This window comes from Alligator mississippiensis, chromosome 4, assembly GCF_030867095.1.
Source record: "Alligator mississippiensis isolate rAllMis1 chromosome 4, rAllMis1, whole genome shotgun sequence".
Taxonomy (NCBI): domain Eukaryota; kingdom Metazoa; phylum Chordata; order Crocodylia; family Alligatoridae; genus Alligator; species Alligator mississippiensis.
The window spans coordinates 152,466,563-152,490,233 of NC_081827.1; the positions used below are offsets into that span (position 1 = coordinate 152,466,563).

General features: G+C 49.5%; 1 long non-coding RNA gene across 2 annotated transcripts; it reads left to right on the top strand.

The window, feature by feature from the left end:
• The first annotated feature begins 84 nt into the window (after positions 1-84).
• On the top strand, positions 85-23,466 carry LOC132250284 (uncharacterized). Of its 2 annotated transcripts, none has more exons than XR_009461951.1 (4): positions 85-788; positions 2,496-2,599; positions 5,650-5,750; positions 19,837-23,466. It is a non-coding gene; the product is annotated as an uncharacterized LOC132250284 (long non-coding RNA). The 2 variants fall into 2 exon arrangements; XR_009461952.1 differs by lacking the exon at positions 19,837-23,466 and adding an exon at positions 9,506-9,703.
• The last annotated feature ends 205 nt before the right edge of the window (positions 23,467-23,671 follow it).

Genomic DNA, 23,671 nt, shown 5'->3' on the forward strand with positions numbered 1-23,671 from the left:
GGATCCGGGGTGGGGCCGGGCGCAGGGAAAACCCGGAGCGCGGGGCGGAGCTAGCGGAGCCAGCTGCTCCGGGGGGCGGCGCCGGGACACGGAGCTCGTGCGCTTCCTTCCCCACCTCGGGAGCGGCGGTGGGGGGTAAAGCCGGCCCGGGCCTGGGAGGAGCCAGCTGCTGCCCCGCAGAACCGGCGGGATGCTCTAGGCAGCGGCAGCTTCCTGCCCCCAGTAGCTGGGCTAGAGCGAGCTTCCAGGGGCAGATCTGCCCTAGTTCAAAAAGCAGGTATTTAAGCAGGGCAGCGGCCAGTGCTGCGGGAGCTCCGTTGAAATCAGTCCTGGCTGGCGTTGTGTGCTCTGCTTTTCTTCCTAAAGCTCACACGGATTCAGCACTGCTAGAGGAGCTGTGGTCAATGAAAAAGGTTCCCATTCTCACCTCGGGGTCGGGGGTGCTATGCTGGGTGTCATCAGCCACGAGATCATGTTGTCTCACTGCTGGACTTGTTGGGGATATGGGAGGAGCAGTATGTGGCCTGCATCCTTTCTGGGTGGGCTGGACCCAGCAGCTAGCCAGGACCTCCTCTCTGCAGTGCCACAAAGGGCAGTTTCTTCTGCTCTTGGCCATTGCCATGTAGACAGAAAGTGCGCCCAGCAGGTGATGTGGACTCCAGTCCCACAACACACGAGCGACATGCAGCTCTGCCTTTCCTTTGTCACATACAGTCACTCAACTCCACCAACATGGCCTCGTGTGCTTGGATGAGATCAGCTTGTGAATGAAGAGCACCTGGCTGAAGGTAAACCCAAGGCAAATCAGGGTGATATAGTGAAAAGAGGAAAGCACTTTGCAAGGTTTGCACTCATGCTGCTGCATGCTCTGGTTTAAGGATAGAAATCTGCAGCTGGTTGGTTCGGTTTGTTACTTAGGAGATACTCGGATTCCTTGCTGATGCTGAGTTCTCGCGTAGCAGCCAGCCTCTGTGAGTAAGGTTCTGTAGCCTCCCCAGTGACTTGGCCTCCGTCCTTCGCACCTTGTCACTGCCCATCTGAGCTACAGCAGTGTAATATACCTAAGCATCATGCCATCATCTCTGACTCCAAGCAGTAAGAACGCTTCAGTGCATGTCCTCAGCAATACTGGCTGCTGCAAACACATACAGTCAGATTCCTTTCCCTATACCAGTATCCCTTGGAATATCAAATCACGTTCAAAGTCTCTGACCTTGTCCTCAAAGTGCTCAGTCACGTGGACCCAGCATGTCTGTCAGTGCCTAGAGTTCTGGGACAAAGACATGGTGGTCAGTGGCTCCACTACTGCAAAAGTGAATTTTGTTTGTGCAGGAGACGGCTTTCTCAGGGGCATGTCCAACACTAGGGAGTGGATGAACGGCCACAAAACCTCCCTCTCTCCTATTCTAGGTGCGCAGGGCAGACCTACCTTCTGTAATATAAGCACTGAGCAGCCCGTATGCTTTTTAAAAACCCTCCAAACAAAACCCTACTCAAACAAAGCACTCAATGGCAATCACAGCTTCCCCACCTCCCCAGGGAGAGGATGAGAAAGTGTGGATGAACTGCATGTGACAGGCACTGCTGGAAGATATTGTGATACTGTGATAATGAGGTTAGGTGTCAGAGTTTATGCAGAATAGATTAGAGGCCTGGGTTCTTTGCCTAGCCCAGGGGAAGAATGGTTCTGGTGACTTCTTGGCAAGGGTATTGAGAAAAAGATGCAAAATCCAGGTCACACATTTATTTCTACCAAATCTGAAATGGCTCCAAACACTCACCCACCCCATTGCAAAGCTTCTGTTAATGTACTGGTGTCATCTGTGGACATTTTGGGAAAGACCCTCTTGAAGAAGCAGAACTAAACAAAGACACTATGTAAAAAAATAGGAGGTTATATGTATTTATTCCTCTGGGACAGTACAGAATAAATATCTATTACACATCCTTTCAGGTCCAGACATGTGAGGATGTAATGTATGAACGACATGTCCCTTGTTCCAGATTCAGTGCCCTCACCTTCCTCAATGTATCCCTTAATAAGCCTTCTATATCAGTTTTTAGCTTTGTCATTTGGAGCAGAAGAGCTCATGAAATGACTTAGCGAATCCAGAGAATTCCCTTAGCTGCAGCTTTTGTCTGCTTTAAAAGTCTTGGAAGGCGATAATGGAGGGATTTTAAAGAGATGGTTTACGAGCCTATTGAAAAAAACAAGGGATTGTGCAGCTCTGACAGCCTTGCAATAGCTATGTGGTCAAATTCATCCCTAGTGTAACTGCACTGACTGCACAATCCCTCATAGACTGCAGAGCTGAACATGGCCCATTTTGGTATGGAGAGAATCCTTCAGGCAGCAAGTGTGTAGGGCTAAAAAGCAAATGGTTCAGTAAAAGCAGAGACATTCAGGCACCTCTCTTGTGTACAGGAGCCTAAGAACTGCCCCAGCCTGGGTTAGACCTCATGCCTGTCTAGCTCTAACTGCTTCCTATCCCCAGCCAGGACCAGTACCAGCTGTCTACAAAGATGCCAGCCACTACACAGGAGTTGTGGGACAGTCTGCCTTCTGGGAAGATCTTGCCAACATTCCTTGTGTTGAAAGGTGAGCTGGAACCTTGAACCCTGAGAAGTTAGCTCCCTTTCAGTACCATTTGCTCCCTGAACTATTTTCCTCTGTCCCAGTGGATGTTGTATTGATGGGTTTCAAGGTAAATAGGCTTCTTTGTCTGAACAGAAAGGGGAAAGACTAATGGGAGCTGTAAAATGCTGCCCTAGCCCTGGATGTGGGTGGCTGTCAGTCAGAGAAGGGACAGGGACTCAAACTTGACAAATCAGCATCAAATGTGAGGTTTAAGTCTTTCTGCAACTCGATACTTTAGGACCCAGTCTTTTGGTAATTGCAGAGTCTCTGTCTTCCTAAAGCAGGGGTGGGCAAAATATGGCCCGCGGGCCGGATGCGACCCACTAGGCCATTCTATCAGGCCTGCGGGACCCCCCCAAAATTTAGAAAATTAATATTTGTCTGCCTCTGGCTGCCTGTCATGCGGCCTTCAATAACATGTCAAAACTCAGTAAGCGGCCCTCTGCCTGAAATAATTGCCCGCCCCTGTCCTAAAGCGTGCTCAACTCCCAGCACAAACATTTTTTTCTGAATGAGATATGCCCAGCAGCATTTCCATTGTTGCCTGTATTTCTAAACATTGACAGTCACCTTGAATCCTAAATCCTGCAGGGATGAGAGACAGAGGCGTGGATGCCTCAGAAGAACCAGGCAGAGGATGCACAAGTTTATGCCTCTGGTTAGTGTGTAGCATACTTGGTTAATCTGAGCAGAGAAGCTAAGGTACTGGCCTCTTCCTTCCCCTTAGCATGAGGGTGAGGCTCAGCAATGTGAGAGAGCGAGGTTAGGTTGCTTGACATGCTGTGCCTGTAGAGTAAAGGCCTGGGGCTTTGGCAAGAAGTCAGAAGAGCTGGGTGGGTTGAGTATTTTACAGACTGCAGTCTGCTGTGTTGTTCTGTTCCTAAGGGCAGGCTGGACTTCTTTCCCCATTGCTATTATTACATTCGAAGTGGAAAGGTATGGTCGCTTTGAGAAGGGTTGAGCATTTAAGTGCTGTCCCCAGCCAGTGCCTGTAGAAGACAATCATTCACTCACCCAGCAGAGCTTATGCTACAAAACGATGCTTTCCCTGACAATTCTAAAGCTGATATAAGTGGAGGAAGGAAACAGAAAAAAGAGAGAGATCTGTTTGTAAACGTTCTGGTGTAGCATGTGGAGCCTAATGAATTTCAGGGATAATTAAAAAAATACTTCGCCCAGGCTGCAGACTGTGGCATCTGTGCTGGTGTAGCAGCTTTGGAAATCTGGCCACAGCTCAGCACTGTGATGCAAAAAATAAAATTAAATAAAATCCCTGATCTGGATTTCTCACCACCTTGACTTGCAGCTTTTCCAGAGACATGTTTAAATAATTGCCTGACCCCATCCTTATCTTGCTGAATGACGGCTGCCAGTTATTGTGAAAAAATGAGATAGCTTCTGAAATGGTGTCTAATAGACAGCACTCTGCTTGGAAGCCGGAGACTGTAGCATGTTTCAGAACTGAGGCAAGTGTTAGCTCATGATCACAAGGGAGGTTTACAGTACTTGCCCAATATGCAAGAGCAGAGCAAGTCAGCCACCATGGATCACTGAATCAGTGGATTCAGCCTCTTTCTGCTAAAGGAGCATCTGCAAACAGACAGTTTTTCCCTTTGATGTATTTGTTCAGATTTTGGGTGCTGTTTTCCCCTGCTATGCTGTGCTGTGTCCCATGCCATTGCACTTATTTCTGTTACCCTTGAAGCCATTGACATAATGTAAATGTGGGTGCAAAGGGCACAGTCACTGCCCCAACCTGGTTCATGTAATAGTCTCTGTGCCAAGGCAATAAAGCTCTTTGGAAAATCTGACTCACGTGTGCAAAGCATTAGTGCAGATAAAACTCAGTCTCTTGAGCAACCCCAAAAATCAAAGGCCAAAGTGAATCCCCTTGATAATCTAGGGGTATATTTGGAAGCACTCTAGAATTCCATGAACAGGCAAAGCTGCACATTCTTCATGCCCTGGCCAGGAAGATGGGAGCACTGTGTTGCAGGACTGGCATTATGGTGCCCTAGTAGGTACTACAGGAGCTGCAGTTTTATAAGATAAAAGGTTGACCACTTATGGCCAATGAAGATCTCTTGGCACTCTCCCTTCTAACCAGGAAGCATGCTCTGCAGGCATGGCTGCATTGCCCACTGGGGTGATTCCATTCTGCCTGAGTTGTTAAAGTTTTTGATGCAACAAATTTGTTCATTGCTTCCTGCCCTAAACTGTCACTGTGGATTTAGGCAGAGACCACTTGCCTGGGATGAAGACCTCTAATGACACAAGCAAGATGAAAGAGGGAGGAATACAGAAAAAAGGAGGGGGTGAGTCACAGTAGAAGGAGAAAATTCAAGGAGAAGAATTTTGAAAGGGTTGGGAGTGGAACTGAAGGAAATGCAGAAGGGAAAGAATTCAACCATCTTTTCAGACCCAGGGTCTGGCAGTCACCTTTGCCAGCAGGGCTGAGAGGCTACAATCTACTCACTAGGTCTCGGAGGGAAGTTGTGTCCTCTTTGGTCAAAGGGTAAATATGCTGGTCATGTTGCTCACAACAATTTCATAGCATCCGATCACATGCAGCTTTCATGGAAAACGAGGTAGTACAAGAGAGAGTCCCTCTTCAAATGGACTCTCAATAGATGGAAAACTCCTCTGGGCAGTCAGTTCATAACTGGAGGTGACAGGCTCCATACCAGCTATGAACTGACTGCCCAGAGGAGTTTTCCATCTATTGACTCCTCTGTGAAATCCTATGAAATATGAACTTTCATTTTTACCCAGGAGAACTTTTACAGTCTTTTCTCCAATGCCTGATGAAGGGTGTTTATACCCTAAAGCTTGCAATTAAATAATTTTTTTGCAAAAATCTTGTTGGTCTAATACAAGATATCATCTCTACTATGAGTCCTGATCCCCTTTTGCAATGCAATTCTCTCACTGCATATGCTCTGTGTAGTGTTGGATGGGTACTGGGTGGGCAACTGGCGTGTGTTTCAAGAGCCTTTTCTTTGTGACACTAGGCCCAGATTCCAATGTGTGGGAAGTCACCATCCAGCGCAAGGTGGCAAAAGCCTGCAGCAAGGCAGCAGCCCTGGACTTCAAGAGGGCGGATTTCAATGAGGTAAGAAGAATAGTTGGGGAAGTACAGAGGTCCCAGAGGGGAGGGGAGTTGGGTATCCAAGAAGAGTGGTTGTTCCTTAAGGAGACGATCCTCCAAGCCCAAAGGGAGGTAATCCCAACAAGGGCCAGAGGGGGCAAGAGGGCGCAAAAGCCCTCATGGCTCACCAGAACCATCCGGGAACACCTCCTAGCTAAAAGGGAGGTGTACACCCAATGGAAGGGAGGGACCATCACCAGGGAGGACTATACCTCGGTTGCTCGGGGCTGCAGGGGGAGAGTCAGGAAGGCCAAGGCGGAGATGGAACTGGGACTAGTGACCTGGATTCAGGACAACAGAAAGTCCTTTTTTAAATACATAGGGACAAAAAGAAGGTACCCGGTAACGTGGGGCCTCTGCAAGACATGCTAGGAAATCCGGTTGTTGCACCAGATGACAAGGCTAACCTATTTAACGATTACTTTGCCTCCATTTTCCTGAGCAGGGACCCCCTCAGGCCCCGGGGGAGGCGCACCCAGGCCTAGGGTCAGTGAGGACCTGGTCAGGGAACTTCTGGAGGGACTGGATGTATTTAAATCAGCTGGTCCTGATGACCTCCACCCCAGAGTGAGGGAATTAGCAGAGGTCATTGCGGGACCCCTGGCACGGCTTTACGAGCACTTGTGGTGCTCTGGTGTGGTGCCAGAGGACTGGAAAAGGACCAATATGGTCCCCATTTTCAAAAAAGGGAGGAAGGAGGACCCAGGAAACTATAGGCTAGTCAGTCTTACCTCGATCCTGGGTAAGCTTTTTGAGAAAATTATCCTGGCGCATGTCCACGAGGAGCCAGCAGGGGGGGTTATGGTTAGGGGCAACCAACATGGGTTCATTCAAGGCAGGTCCTGTCAGACCAACCTGGTGGTCTTCTATGACCAGGTCACAAAATCCTTAGACGCAGGGGTAGCAGTGGACGTAGTCTTTCTGGACTTCAGGAAGGCCTTCAACACTGTCTCTCACCCCTTTCTCATTAAAAAACTAGGGGGCTGTGGTGTCGACACCTACACAGTCAAGTTGGTCACTAACTGACTGGAGGGCCGCACCCAGAGAGTGGTGGTGGATGGGTCATTTTTGACCTGGAGGGATGTGGGCAGTGGGGTCCCCTAGGGCTCGGTCCTCAGACCCGCACTGTTCAACATCTTCATCAGTGACTTGGACGAGGGGGTAAAAAGCAACCTTTTCAAATTTGCTGATGACACTAAGATGTGGGGAGAAGTGGGCATGCTAGAAGGGAGGAGTAGGCTGCAATCAGACCTAGACAGGTTACGGGTGGGTGGATGAGAACAGGATGGGTTTCAACACTGACAAGTGCAAGGTGCTGCACCTGGGGAGGAAGAACCAGCAGCATACCTACAGGCTGGGGAACTCCCTTCTCGTCAGTGCAGAGGCAGAAAAGGATCTTGGAGTCATTATTGATGCCAAAATGAACATGGGCCGACAGTGTGGGGACGCAGTCTGGAAGGCCAACCATACCTTGTCATGCATCTACAGATGCAACTCAAGCAGGTCCAGGGAGGTGATTCTCCCCCTCTATGCAGCACTGGTCAGGCCGCAGTTGGGAGTACTGTGTCCAGTTCTGGGCGCCGCACTTCAGGAGGGATGTGGACAGCATTGAGAGGGTTCAGAGGAGGGCCACTCGCATGATCAGGGGGCAGCAGGGCAGGCCCTACGAGGAGGGGCTAAGGGACCTGAACCTGTTCAGCCTCCACAAGAGAAGGCTGAGGGGGGAATCTAGTGTCTGTTTACAAAATAGTCAGAGGGGGTTAGAAGGCATTGGAGGAGTCCCTGTTCCCCCGAGCACTACCAGGAGTGACTAGAAATAATGGTCACAAGCTGGCAGAGGGTAGATTCAGACTAGATATCAGGAGGCGCTACTTCACAGTCAGGGCGACTAGGATCTGGAACCAACTTCCAAGCTAAGTGGTGCTGGCTGCTACCCTGGGGGTCTTTAAGAGGAGGTTAGATGAACACCTTGCTGGGGTCATTTGACTCCAGTACCTTTTCCTGCCATGGCAGGGAGTTGCACTTGATGATCTGCTCAGGTCCCTTCTGACCCTACCAACTATGAAACTATGAAACCCATTCCCCACCCATCCCACCATAGCTTGAGTGGCTTTATGGACCAATCCTGCAAGACCAATCTTCATAGTTTCGTAGTTGGTAGGGTTGGAAGGGACCTGAGCAGATCATCAAGTCCGACCCCCTGCCATGGGCAGGAAAAAGTACTGGGGTCAAATGACCCCAGCAAGGTGTTCGTCTAACCTCCTCTTAAAGACTCCCACGGTAGGAGCCAGTACCACTTCGCTTGGAAGTTGGTTCCAGATCCTAGCCACCCTGACAGTGAAGTAGCGCCTCCTGATGTCTAGTCTGAATCTACCCTCTGCCAGCTTGTGACCGTTATTTCTAGTCACTCCTGGTAGTGCTCGGGGGAACAGGGACTCCCCCAGTGCCTGCTGGTCCCCTCTGACTAGTTTGTAACAGGCCACTAGATCCCCCCTCAGCCTTGTCTTGTGGAGGCTGAACAGGTTCAGGTCCTGTAGCCTCTCCGCATAGGGCCTGTCCTGCTGCCCCCTGATCATGCAGGTGGCCCTCCTCTGAACCCTCTCAATGCTGTCCACATCCCTCCTGAAGTGCGGCGCCCAGAACTGGACGCAGTACTCCCAACTGCGGCCTGACCAGTGCTGCATAGAGGGGAAGAATCACCTCCCTGGACCTGCTTGAGTTGCATCTGTAGATGCATGACAAGGTATGGTTGGCCTTCCAGACCGCGTCCCCACACTGTCGGCCCATGTTCATTTTGGCATCAATAATGACTCTAAGATCCTTTTCTGCCTCTGCACTGACGAGAAGGGAGTTCCCCAGCCTGTAGGTATGCTGCTGGTTCTTCCTCCCCAGGTGCAGTACCTTTCACTTGTCAGTGTTGAAACCCATCCCGTTCTCATTTGCCCTCCCCTGTAACCTATCTAGGTCTGATTGCAGCCTATTCCTCCCTTCTAGTGTGCCCACATCCCCCCACATCTTAGTGTCATCAGCAAATTTGAACAGGGGGCTTTTTACCCCCTCGTTCAAGTCACTGATGAAGATGTTGAACAGCATTCTTAAGGATCAAGTTACACTTTACACTTAGACCGTACTAAGAGTACTTAAAACATGAGCATCTGCACGTTAAAGCTCATTAACTTGCGATGAGTGTCTCAAAGTTACACCACTTAAGGCAAAAGTTGACTTGAGCCATGCTACCTAGCTCATGTTAGGGTAACTTCAGTCTGTTCCAGAGGTAAAATGAGCAATTTGCAGTCTTCCAGTATCCCAGGATGTACCAGCCCCACCTCCCCCACATACACAGAGCAGGGATAAAGCCCAGATGTCCGGGCTCCTGGCCACACCTCTGATCACCAGTCCTCTAGTGGCAAGGCAGAGCTGTGCAGGCAAGAAACAGTATTAATCCTTAACATGCAACTGTTTATAACACATTCTAGCTTTAACACTGCTTAACATTCCATTGGCTTAGTATAGTCTAAATGTAACATGTAACTTCACCCTAAGGAAGTGGAAGACAAAGACAGGAAGTCAGTTAGGACTGCAGAGGCTCAGAACAGGATACAGCTCCAATGGCTCTGCTGTGTGGCATGTTTAAGGGACATTTATCTGCCTGCACTGAGAACCAGAGAGGAGGGTGGCTCATGGTTAGTAGTAGTTACAGGTCTCCAATCCATTCCTAGGGAGCTGCAATCGCCCTCCACAACCTTTGCAGCAGCTGTGCATTCAGGAGCTGCTGTTCCAACCTGTGAAGTACAGGAGGAGCCCAGCCGCTGTGGGGATGTCACATGGAGGCACAGTTAAAGCAACCTTTCTCCTACTGTCCTTCCCAGGAGTGCTTCTTAATCCATGGATTTCAAGATGTGCCCTCACATGATTCACACTGTTGTCATGTTGAAATTCTTGTGGGTGTGACAGGATTGAGAGTCACATGGGCTGGAGTGGATCACACTGCAGAGGCATTTTTGTAAGGTGCATACATTTAGGAGGTGATTCTCAAAGGAGCAGGGAGCAATAAATGAAGCCAGTGGGATTTGGGTGTCAGAGCCTTCAGTCCAGCAAGACAGAGCAAGTGCAAGGTGACTAATTAGTGCTTGGAGAGGCTGCCTGAATTTCCTATCTGGCCCTTCTTACCTTACTGCTCCCATATCAATCCCCCTACATTCAATGAGTAATACCACCTTCTCCCTAAAGCTCACTTTTGAAGTTCTGGGACTGGTGTTTTCCCCCTGCAATTTTTTCCACCTTAACTCCTATGTTTATTGGGACAACTCTGGTCTTCGATCCCTCCGCAGAATGTCAGTGTGGGGTGAGGAGTTTCCTGCCGTCTGGGCTTGTGGCAAGCAGAGCCTGGGAGGTACTGGGGATGTATGTGCTGGCCAGAATGACCTCTCTTGGAATGCTCTGAGTTAGCAGGGGCTCCAGTTTCTCAGTGCAGGGGATTGGTTGGCTGCTTATCACTGGGGATGGGATGCTTTAGCTGGTGAGTAATAGGAAGCATTAGCCAGAAAAAACAGAAGTGTTCCTAGTGGAGTCAGTTTTCTCTTCTCCACCCTGTATTTCAGAAAGTATTCAAAATATGGCTGTGCACTTTGGCAGAGGACACAGCCAGGCTGCAGGAACATCCCTGGGTATGCATTTTCTTTGCACTGACTGTGATTTACTAGTAGAGATAGCCACAGTGTATGTTGGGAACTGTAGTGAGTCTCTGACTCTCTGCTCTTTCTCAGACTGTGGGGGTTTTAGCAGAACTGTTCCTGACCCTGTTCTCACTGTCTTTAATCACCTCCTCCTCCTTTCCTCAAGCCTCTGACTGTCTGGTCCCATGGCCAGAGTGAGGCGAGGATGTGCTATGGCACAGACAGAGCCGCTGACTGGCTAATTGTTTCAGCTCAGTTTATATTCACACTGAGCTTTAATAATCGCTCTGTATTGTCCTCAAGGACCCGGGAACAAAGAGCATTGAAAAAGCCAGAGGATCAGGAAAAGCACAGCAGCCTCTGCCGCACCAAGCAGCAGGGCACCCATCCTGTCAAAGCACCCTACCCAGGAGGTGTGAGGAACCAGCACCACCTGGCTTCCAAAGGGGGCTTGAAGGAGAGAGGGAGCCTGAGGAATGCAAGCAGAGGCAGGTTTCATCCCCACCTATGGAGCAGGAGGTCTAAAGGTTTAATTATTACTGCCTTCCCTTCCTCCCTCCCCTCCCCCCTGCAGAGAATAACATAGCTTTTCTGGGGCTGCAGGGCCCAGAAGATCATTACTGCAGGGTGTTTGGTGTGGTGTCCTGGGCCCATTTCTGTGCTTCTCTTCCAGACTGTCCGCGCCCTCACACCAGGGGCAGGCACTCCCTCCTCACCAGTGCTTTCATCTAAAGGGGTTGGAGGGTAGTTTCCATGACCCATTCATTCACAGTATGAGCCTTGTATCTCAGCCTTTTCCCTGTCTGCAGACACTGTGCTCTCCTCCTTTGCTGCAGACTTGTTTCCTGGTGGTGGGGGACATCAGTGGAGCCAGAAATAGAAATTGGGGTGCTCTCATGGTGGCATAGCGGAGGGAGGATGGGCATGCAAGGGTGGCAGGAGGCCTGTGGTTAGACCCAGGAAGACTGCCAGAGAAGGATCCAGGATCTTTGGGGTTCCTTGTTAGGTCTGTCACCCTGCATTGCCACTCAGCTCACCCCGAGGTGTGTGTTGCACCCTAAACCTTTCAATCCTCAGACAGTGTGGTGACTACTGGGAATTGCAGCATCCTTCAGCTACTGCATTTTCCTGTGATACATGGAGCTACTGGCTGCTGGCTCACACCCCTCTAGTGCTTCCCATATCATCAGGTTTCCTGCTGCCTTGTCTCTGCATTGCTGGCACTGCGAGAGGTGCCACTGTTCCTGGCCAGGGGCTCTGGGCAAGGAAGTCCTGAGCAAGCAGGTTAAAAAGCTTACTTTGTGATTATAAGAAAAAATTGCAGGATAGGCCAGCACTTACTGCCGCCCAGGCATCTAAGAGAAATCCTGGTGATCTGAACCATCAGAACACCCACTACTTGCTGGCCAGGGGAGGCAGCTCTCCCCTTCTCTCATTAGGGAGCAGAGATTTGCTGGGTCATGGAAGGGTGAAGCACAGGCCTGTGGTTTGCAGAAGGGTGGGACTGCTCCTCCAAGTAGGAGGAGAGCTGTCCTGCCAAGAAAGACTCAATGAAGTATTAACAAGCTCCAGTTCTCTCATGTGCAGGATGCGGTGCTGCCTGGAGTTTTGGGGCTCAGGGCCTGGGTCTGCTGAGCAAGGCTGTGAGGAGGTGCCTGTGTTAGTTGAGACAGACAGCATGCCCAGGAGCTGTTTAGTGGGTGAGGGTTTGCAGGGCTGAGATGGAGAGAATTTAATGGTAGGACCTTTGGATGCAGCCCGTGGGAACATGTCCTGAAAAAACTGTCCAAATATTCCTACCACCACCAAGAAAAAAATTAATCTTTTCATAGTGAGGAAACGTGTGTAACTGTCTCTTCTTTGGGTCATTTCCTGGGGTCTTTGGAGTGTGCTGCTATTCTCTATATGGACTGTCCTCTGATGGAGTACACCAAACCCTCTCACACTCTACTCACCACTAATGGGAGACACAGCACAAGCAAATGCCAGGGCCGTCTGCTTTGATATAAATGTTACTGCAAGACAGGGGAAGTCCAAGGAGGCTCCTGGCACATTGTCTGCGTGGTGGTTTCACAACTGCAAAATTTTGGCTTCCCTAATCAAAAGCTAGCACTGCCCTGGTTGATTTGTCTAAATTCATAGGGAACTAAGGAGAGAAACTCCCTGTCTACTCTCAATTGTTACTAAAGTGTGTTGAGCAGTGCAGATAATCGGATGCAGGGCACATCCACACATGCCATTAGTGCACAGCAATAAACTGCAGACCTTGTTGCTCCACAGTTTATTGCTCCCAGGAAGCTACCAGGCGCATGGTTAACACTTGCACCCAGACCATAGTACACTGAGCCAGGTTGCAGCAGCCCCTGCTGGCAGGGGGTCTGGGAAGGTCAGCCTGCCAGCCCTGGGCTGCTCTGACTGGGCTAAATGTGCTGCAGAGAGGCTGCCTGGGGCACAAGGGTGATTCAGTACAGGCAGCTGGCAGGCAGCCCCCACACTGAAGCACCTTTCTGTCCCAGCCAGCCAGCTCTGTGTCTATACGTTCACTACTGTGCACGAAAAAAGTCTGCTGCTGGGTAGTAGTTGTATTTACAAATACTATTCTGCTGCGGAGTTACTACTTTCCTGTGCCTTAATAGGGGTGCACATATAGACACTGAGATGTTTACTGCACAGTTAATTAGTCAACTGCACGGTAAATGTCTCATGTAGATGTGCCCACAGTCAGCAAGATCTTTGTGCTGTATTACACATGATAGGAATACCATGTGTATTGAATTCTACGTGTACACATTACAGCAAATCACAAATGTTTTTGACATGTACAGTAGCACAAGGAGTGAAGCTGACATAACCCGTCAGAAATACCTGCTGCTGAGAGCCATAGTTATCTCCACAGTTGTTTTGATCATACAGACAATAGAGGCAATTGTGTGATGCTAACTGATGTTCAGTAAATGCCAGTTCATTCTTTATAGTGACTAGAAACAGAAAACATCCTCTTGAGTAGACTGCATAATCCCCACACAGAGCACTTTGTGAACTTGAAATCACAATTGTATTTCCTTTCAGAAACCCAGTGCTAGAAAGCAAAAGAAATCAGGAGCCAGAACAACTTTCAACCCCAACATTACTGTCAGCAAGCATTAGTTCTTGAATGTCCTGGCACTACATTCAAGCATGCTGGTGTCTTTCCTAGTTCACTCCCCACTGAACAACTTTATCACCCCGGTACACACATCAGGGAGCTGAAATTTACTGTCCTGACTCACAACCTTAACTTTGATCTTCCAGGGCTGCATCAATAATTTAATGACAATTTAAACTTAAAATTACAGGCTGAGCATCTCCACACGCTGCAGAAAGAATGGGAAGCTGATTATGTGGTGACCGTGTCTTACCTTTTTAAAAATACAGGATAACTTCCCCAGTAAGCATATGTGATAGCTTTCATAAACTCAGATCAGCCATGTGATGTGCACAGCTAAGCAAAACCATGCACCAAGTTGAAAGAGGACTTGCTTATTCTCAGCACTTCAGGTTATCCCCTTTTGAAAGTCTTGACCAGATTTTATCGAGCTGCATGCACACCTTCATACCCCCTATATGTCCTTGTGCACACATAGATGCACATCTGTTTACACACGTACATACACATTTTCTCTTGCTTGCCCTGACAGTTTTAGCATTTAATATTTGTTTTGTAGGAGTACTTGAAGCTGCCAGTCAGAATCAGGCCCCACTGTGCTGAACATAATACAGGCAGTTGAAAAGAGGTGACAAGTCACACACCACACAGTGAAAATGCAGGCATTACAGTGAATAGAGCAGACAATAGGTAGAGAGAAAGGAAGTCTGCTCCCCTGGGCTGGGGCTCTGGGGTGTGGTGTAGATGCCAAAGTTTTGGGGGCTTTCCTACAGTGACCTATATGAGGCTGGTGGGGGGGAGCCCCTCCCTGATATGCCAGGGGCCTTTGCATCCAGCAGTGGTTCACACCCTGCCTAGGACTCAGGGAGGGATGCAGTGGATTTAGTGCTTGTCCCCCACTCCTGGGTGCAGGAAGGGTGAGTCAAGGTGTAGGAGTAATTTAGCATGGCCCTTTAGCACTTCATCTTCCACTTTGTGAAGCAGCTTGATCCCCAGTTGGTAAATCCAGTCCTCCCTTTGAAACAGCTGTTGCAGTAACTTTCTGGAAGGCCTTGCCTCCTGGTCTCAGAGCAGCTCTGCGTCCCTTCAGTATCCTTTCCCTGCTGCCAGCCCCATGCATCTACATGGTAGTCCTTTCCATTCATTCTACAGCAGATCCCCTTCATCTGATAGGCCCAGGGGATGAGGCATAGCACAGGGCTTCCCCTCGCCATTTAATTCTGACATGCCTTTGCCCACCCTACCTGTACAGTAGGGAATCCCAGCTACAGAGCCCCTGTGAAGAAGGGCTGAAACATGTCCTCAGTGGACTCAGAGTCTGCCTCCCCTGCCAGGAGAAAGGAGCAGCTAAGCCTCAGGACTTTCTTAGTGAAAGTCCTGGCCCTTGGGGTCGGGCGGGGGGCAATGAGAAGACAGGAGCTTTCTTCTTGAGTCACAGGGCAAAATCTCTGTTTTTGGTCTGGCCTTGCCAGTGCTGGGCTGGAACTGGGAGTTCTGTACTGAGCTGTCCACAGATGCTGATCTGGCCGGAAAGCTTTAAAGCATTGTGTGTTGTCCCTGGCGTGGGACATGTTTGGTGACTGGTTTCTCTGCCAACTGTTACAATGTATATTTATGGCAGAAGGGTCATGGTGTTCTAACCTGGATTAAAGCCCAACTGGACCAGGTGCTACATAGACATGAAGGAAGACAAGATCTCTGTCTCAAAATCACAGGATGCCTACTCACCTCTGGAGATCAAGCAACAGGTTTCAGGGGGCAAGCCAGCTGAAATGTCTCTAGTTCCACTGTCCCCTCCTCCTCCTTGTTAGCTTCCTTTAAACTCCTTTGCTGGAGAATATTCCAAGCTGTGACTCTCTTGCAGCCTCAGCACTGACAGGAATAGGTGTCTCCTCTCAACCCAATATAAACAGCTTAATGCAAACTGCTAGGACCAGTGGGCACCTGAACATCTGCTTTCTGTATCAGCCTCCTCACTGCCTGTTAGGCCCTGCTTGGATGTGATTAAAAACCCATCCTTTGCAGACCTGTTTGAAATGCCTACCTCATTCTCACTGGATAAATCAATAGGCAGACTCAGCAAACACCAGCCATTCCTTTGTAAATCACCTCTTTTGGCAGGGTGTCAGCTCTGTGACACCTCCAGGTGCTTTGCTGGGCAGATTTATCTGTGTCCCTCTGGTGGACCGTTAATTAAAATTAGTGAGACTGTCTTTTTTAATTGTTTTTCATTTAGATGCCCCGGCACAAGGGGCCAGGCAGGAAGGATGGTACTGGGTAATCCAGGACACGGGGCACTCAGAGAACTAAGCAAGTGCCGATCACACAGGGAAGCCAGAATGACAGGCACATTCCCTGTTGCAGTACTGGCTAGGCTGATTTTTTCCTGTAGGCTCCCCCTCTTGTCACTTAAGTCTGGATTTTTAATGATAATTAGCATCTATTTCCATCTTTGCGGACTCTCTTAAAATCTGCTCCTTGCTCTCTCTACCATAAATCCCTACCCACCCTGAACCCTGTGGCTGTTGTAACACGGGGTGCGATGGCCATTCAGATCTTCGGTAACACACAGAGGATAAAATTGACATTGCTTTACTGCAAAATGGCCAGGCCCTGACTTCTGAGCTAAAGGGAAGCCCAGCTTACTGGGCTGGGGCCACCGGCCTGTGCTTGAAGAGTTCTGATTCCATCCAGCAGAGGGTAGTGCACACCCCCATCCCTCTCTGGGAGTGCATCATATGCACACGTGCTCTCTCTCTCCCTCTCTCATTGTCTCACACACTTATGCACCCATCCCTTGCCTCTGTCAGTGCATGACAGCACATTTATGGGGATGTACTGTGGTGCTGCACACATAAGGAAACCCAATGAACAGCTGGGCCACACCTTGCATTTAGATATTTTCAACAGAAACTCAGGGAAATAAATCCTGGCCCCCAAAGTGTCAGTGGGTGCATCTACACAAGATGTTTACTATGGAGTAGCCTAATGAGCTCCACAGTGGGTGTGTCTACGCATGCAAATGCTGTGGGGCAAGTTACTCTAGAGTAAACACACCTCGGGCAGGCATCTATATGTGTAGGGCTGAGGGAGAAGATCTGATACTCCTGACAGCAGTCTGTTCCCACCCTCTCCAGCTCAATTGTCTCCTGGACGGGGCTGGGAGAATGCTTTCTGCCCCTGAGGGGCTGCCTGCTGCCCAGGGACAGGGACAATGTCCCCCTGCCCTGGCAGGAGGTAACTCCTGGCTCAGGGTCCCCAATCAGGGACAGGAAACGGAAAGAGCTGCAGGGAAGAAGTAGGTCCCAGCCCCCTACCCTGATCTGCAAGTGGGGTAGCTAGCAGTGAGCTCTCAGTTGGGCAGGGAATCCAAGCCCCATGCCTCTATCGCCAAATCAGGACACGGGGCTGGGACCTGCACCTGACTACGACAGTTCTCAGCCCCTACTCTGCAATCATGGGGTGGGGCCTAGAGAGTCTGTTTCCTGCCCCGCTCCATATTTGTGGAGCAGGGCTGGAACAATCTTCCTAGCCTCTGCTCTGCGATTGCAACTGGGGAGCAGGAGCTGGGAGCTCCTTGTTGCCAGGGCATGGTTCCTGTGGGCAGAGGTGACCCAAGCAGGGTGCGGGGCCTGTGACAAATCACCCCATGCAAGGCCCCACCCCTGCTCTGATCCCACGGCCCCGGACCCAAAGCTGCTGCCGCCACCGACAGCATCAGGGGTAGGGGGTAGCGAGCGGCTGGACACAAAGCCACCGCTCCATCCTGCTCCACACTGCCGTTGGTCTGCCCAGCTCCACGGGGCCCCCAAAAGCACAGGGCCCAGGGGGGTAGCCCCAATTTGCCCCCCCCCCAGGGGCGGGCCTGCCCACAGGGCTCTGGTGCCCAGGCAGCAGACAGCTTGTGGGGGCAGGGAGCAATCTCCTGCTCCCTGCTGCCAGGATGCCCGGGAGCAAGTTTGCTCCTGGTCAGCTGTCTACATATGCTATACAGTGCAGTAAGTAATGGGAGCAAATTTGCTACTTGTATTTACAGGTAGCAAATTTATTTGTGATTAGAATCAATTACTGTGCAGCAAGCATAGATGGTGATGCTTTCTGTGCAGTAATTATCTCTAATCCCAAGTAAAGTGTCTCGTGTAGATGTGCCCAGTAAATGTCTTGGTGTCTACACCAAGAGTGGCAATTATTTCAGGTGGAGGGCTGCTTACTGAGTTTTGGCAAGCTGGCAAGGGCCACATGGGTAGCCCCACCCCCTGGCAGGTGCCCCGCCCCCTGGTTGCCATCTTGTGACCAGAAGTCCCACCCCCTAACCCCTGACTTTTGCCACCAGAAGCCCCTCCCTTTGCCCCCAGAAGTACTCCTTTCAGCAAGGGGTTTTGCCATCTCAGAACCAGACAAATACCAAATTATATTCTAAAAAGCAATCATCTACAACACTGATTAATTTGATTTCAAAAAATATTTTTGTCCTGTTTTACATGTGTTTGTGTAGTGTATGCAGAGGTGACTGCACAATAGCTTAAAATGAAGTTTTACTCTTGTATATTTTTGGGGGGGTGGGTATAGGTTTGTGGGAGCTGTGGGTGTGTGGGGTGTGGGTGGGTATGGGGGGAGGGCGGCTGGGGTTTGTGTATGGCAGTGCAAGGGGAGGCATAGGTGCATGTGTATGGAGGGGGTGTGTGTGTGAGACTCACCCTATGAAGACACTCACACACACTCTCTCTCTCTCTCTCTGCCCCTGTGCCTGCTGATGCGTGCGCACACACATACACACCCCTACCAGTGTGGTCCCAGGAGCCACCTGATGCTGGAGCATGGTGGGGGCAGGAAATCAGGGAACTGGCTGGGGGTGGGCGGGTCTGGGCTGCTGAAGCCTGCAAGCCTGCTGAGGGCTCCCTCTGGGTCCTACTGCCCCTGGCTCCAGTCAGCTTTGACAGAGAGCCCGAGTGAATGAATATTAATTTACTAATTTTTTTAGGGGCTCTGTGGGCTGGATAGAATGGCCTGGCAGGCCAGATGTGGCCCATGGGCCATATTTTGCCCACCCTTGGTTTATGTATATAGGGCTATTAGACTGGGGTAAACTAATAAACTCCACAGCAGGGTAGTACTTGTAAATACAAATTTTATACTCAACAGTGGTGCCTACGTAGACACTGACGTGGCTGGCTGGGTCAGTGGCTAGCGCTGCACTGGAGCACCCTTGTGTGCCAGCCAGCCCCTCTGCAGTCTGTTGAACCAGGTCAGAGCAGCCCCAGCTGGCAGACTGACCCCTGGGCTTCCTGCCAGTTGGGGCTGCACTGACCCGGCTCAATGTGCTATGCTCCTGGGCACATATGTAAATGTGGTGCTTGGAAGCAATAAACTCCAGCGTGATAAGAGCTGGAGTTTATTGTCACATTAATATGGACATGTAGACAAGCCCAGTTGGAACATGTGTAGTGCTGATGGAGTTCCCCTGGGAGGGCTATCAGATTGCACCAGCTATAGCACTGGGTGGAGGATGAGTAGCTCATGAAGAGGAGAAAGGAGGTTCTCACCTCTGAGGTAGCAGACAGGCTTGTGGCTCAGGCTCTGAACTGGCCATTGAGCTCTGAATTCAGTTATTTGCTTTGCAGCGACTGCCTGTGAGGACCTGGGCAAGGTGCTGTGTCTCATGTTCACCTCTGCATAATGGGACTAATACCCCTTCCTCTGTCTGTTTGTACTGAGCAGAGCTGTCCCTCACAACAAGAGAGTACGAGTGGGTCCAGCCTTAGGCAGGGTGCTAGGCACTGCTGCCAGTGGCGGTGGCAGTTCCTCGGAGTCGAGGATGATGTCCATCAGGCTTGATGGGTTCTCAGGTGGCTGAGGAGCCCGATTCTGGATACACACATTCTTCGGCAATGTGGTCATGTTGTTGCGCGGGGGAGTGGGATTTGCAGCCCCAGGTTAGTCTCTTTCTCCTTCTTCCACTGCTGCCATTCTGCCTCAGTATCAAGCTGTTGGGCGTCAAAGTGGTGCATGCCTTGGTGGACCAGGTGGCACCACATCGAGCAGTCAGCAGCTTGCTCCTCCCAGCCATCAGTGTCAATGCCTCCATGCTTGAGGGCGATCTTGAGCGGATGGAAGCCTGCATGTGGCATGTTTAGCGTGGGGACTCTGGTGCGTAGTTGGGCTTGGTGGTTGGTGGCCGGGTTCAGTGGCATGGTGAACCATGATGACTGGGGCAACTTCTCCACTGCAGCCTTCTTCCATCTTCACAGCCGTTGGGGCTGCAGCCTTCCTCCGCCTGCTCCACAGTTGAGGTCTTCTTGGATCATTCTTTGTCTGGGACCTCCCCCTCACCATGGGTGGCCCTACCATGAGTACGAGCTCCAGACGGCGTTGCTCTCATGGTCACTGGAAGACGCAAGCCTCTCCACCGTGACTGCTGCTGTATCAGCAAGGGTAATTACTGATGTTTGTACACATCACGCTCAAAACAAGCTAGCTCCCTACAAACAAATATGAGCAGAGCATGTAAATCAGGGGTTTGCAACATTTTTGGGCAGAATGCCAACCTTCAACCTTGATTTGTAGATGTTGGCATGTCAGGGGCAGATAGTGGGGGAGCTGTGAGGGGCCCAATCCTTGTTGTGGCAGCACAACTTCGGCTTCTTCCCTACTGTCCACCCCAAGGCTCACAGACAAAGCAAAATGCCTTTGCATGCCACATTCTGGCACTTGTGCGGGGGGTTGCCTGCTCCTGATGTAAATGCACAGAGGTGTGGGGCTCAGCAGGAAAGGGACAGAAACCCCCTCTGCAAGGGAAACAGTCCAAAGGTGGCAGAATCCAATGATGCTTTTTGGCCCTCTTGTGGCCACATGGTGTAAAGTACTGCAAAAATTTCCTTCACTAGTTGTCTCAGAAAGTTTTCTGGGGTGTATGCCTCCTGCACTGGCTGCACACACCTTGTATCAACTTGTCTGACTGGTCTGGCCCTGGTCTGGCCTGGTTTCTCAGTGACTGAAAGAGGGAAACAGGTTTGATGCCGTACCTTTTCAACAAAGATCATTGTCCTCTAAGTGAAGCTGGACTGCACAAAGCATCAGGGTAGTGGATTGGAACTGCTAACCAGGACCCTCTTTAACTTTGCTCTTGAGAGACAAGAGACACTTGAGGTAGTCATAGGGCTAGTAGCATGCAGGAGAGGCTGGAGTGGACACTTTTGTGGTCCTGCCTTTTTGATTTCATGCCCAAGACATGGCTGCCTGCACTTGCAGGGGACTGGACTCCCCAGGTTGAGGCGCTCCCTTCTAGAACTATGTTCCTAAGGAGAAATTAGCTGCCCCGACAGCCTAGTATTTTCCAACTTTGGGAAAGGTTAATACTTCTTAACAGTCATGTGAGCAGCATGGGCCAATGGATGGAGCTTTGGGCTGGGAATCAGGATATCCGGGTTCCAGTCCCTGCCTTGTCTGTACGTAGCTAATTATCAGCAGGCAATTGCATTGCAGCTTCTGCTTCACACCTGTTGAATGGGGATGTTCTTGACTTTCCCTGGTTGTAAAACATCATGCAAGAATGAGGCGCTTGCTGTGATATTTGTGTGATAGAGCAAAGAGAGCACAGCACCAGTAATAAATTGTGTGATTGGAGGCCACTCGCATGCCAAACTGCTGATTAAAATGTGATTGTTTTCTGCACTTCAGAGTCACAGTGGTTACTACAGCTCTGATTGCATTATATCACGTAACGTAACATTTTCCTACCAGCCAGTAGGAGTGGGGCAATCCCTAGCTCAATTACAAATGGCATTAATGAACATTATTTAGTGGCATGGCAAGTGAGGAGCCCAACTGTGTGCACAGCCTGCCCATCCCAGACTTCATTCCTGTCATTCCACCCACACCCAACATTTGCTTGTTCCACTCTGCTGCATCTTGTCTTTAACTCACAAAGTTTAGCTCACTAGTGTCTTTTTACTATCTCTGACCATGCCTGTTTGATCCTACCATGATGCCATTAATAAATAGCAGGGATGGCTGGCAAATGTGGGGTGTGTGATGCAGAGGACTTCAAAAGGAAGATTTAAAAAAAAGGATTTCCTGGCAATTTCCCCTTGTGCTGTTTTAATGAAACAAAGATGTTCAGTTCAAACTAAAATGAAAAACTCCCAGTTTTTTTGTTTTCTGTTTTTTCCCCCCTCATGCAAATCTTCACACTCAAAAAGGAGGAGAAGGGGGTGTAGAAAACAAATCCAGGAACTGAAAATGTTTCATTTAGATTTAAAAAAAAAGTCAAACATGACAATCATGGTAAATGTTTGTATAGTTGGAGATGGCCCTTCCAAACAATATTCTTGCCAAGAGGATTTTGACTTAGTCACAGCAAACTGTGCCACTAGCCAGCAGAGAGCTGCACTGCTGTGAAAATGATTGGCAGTCCTGACACACAGCATGTTCTGAGATATCAAATGCATTTGTGCCCTGCTTCCACTTGCAAGCTAAAGCAAGGGAAAGGCAAGAGCAAGCAGTAGAAGCTGAATGTCAAGCAACTGGATCCTGAGATGGCAGGGAGGGGGAGGGAGAAGGGGGTATGTTTGTGTGCACACATGTGCATGTGTGTGGGGGGATATATATATTTTCACACACACACAATTAGAAAGTGAAGACCACACATTTCTGACCTCCTCTTCCACTCCCCATATGTGTTTATATGATTCTGCAAACAAGTGCCCCTCCAAGTGTATACTTATTAGAAGGAATTACAATCCTCACATGGCTGGACCTGGTAGGACCATGGCTCATCCTGGCAGCATCCCTGGGAAACGTCTCTTCAGAAATGCAAGATAAAAAAGGGACCAAGTGTTGCAGGGGCTCCTGATTACCTTTCCGATACAGAGAATTCACAGCTGTAAATGAGGTGTTGTATCACATTAGGCTGTAACACACAATCAGATCACCATCCTTCCAATAAAAGCCTTGTCAGTCTAATGCCTCTTTCCTTTAATCCCCAAGATTGCTGAAGGATGCTGCTTTCATCTGATAGCATTTATGGATGTTATAATGAGCTTTGGCTTGCTGAGATAAATTAAATTGCTCACCCAGAGGTGCAAACTTCATTAATGCCAGCGGTGAGTCAGATCAGCATTATTCTAGCTCAGAATGCCAACAGGCTGGACATGTTAAAGGAGACTTATTTGGGATTTTTTTCTATCTCTGAACCTTCCTAATTGCTGTTGATTTGTATCTTCTACTCTGTGTTCAAACTCTGCTGCTACTCCACATCCTAATCTTCCAAGGGAATCCATCAAATAACACATTGTTCCATGCTGAATGATTTAACTGCTGAAACCACATTTTCAGCTAGATCACATCAATCCACTATATTGGCCTTGTGAGTTTCTAGCTCTTTTGCACAATATTTGACAAGACACCAAGGAGATATTTAAAGATAGATCTGCTGAGAAATAAAAATGTGTGTCTTCCTATTTCTGTCCAAGTGCAGGAGAGGGAAAGTATGAAGCCACAGACTGAGATAAATGGTGCAGTGAAAAGCCTGGACTCAGTAATAATGCAAACACCAGGAAAATACTGAAAGGAAGGGAATAAACCCAGCAAAGTACTCAGGCTGTGTGTACTCATAAGCTTGTGCCCAGTGCGGCAGCCTTCTGTGGAGCTGCAGAAGTGATTCAAGACAAGTATATGTTTAAGTGCTTTGCTGGATCAGGTCCTTTCTTCATAAAGCAACACAAGGAGATTTCTCTGCTTCCCTCATTTTTTACCTTGCTTACTTTGGTGTGGCTCCCAATAGGCCCCAGAGAAATCCCTCTGTGCAGAAAGGACTGATTTCTCTGCATCCCTCATTTTTCACTTTGCATCTTAAATTAGGCCCTGCTCACTTCAGTGGGCCTCCAAGCAAGCCACAGGGCAAGAAGCAGCAGGCATCACACTGTCTTGGACCAGGCAGTTTGTTACCAGTGTGTGCACGTAGTGCAGGCGTGGGCAAAATGCGGTCCACAGGCTGGATGCGGCTTGCCAGGCCATTCCATCTGGCCCGCAGGACCCCTAAAAAATTTAGAAAATTAATATTTATC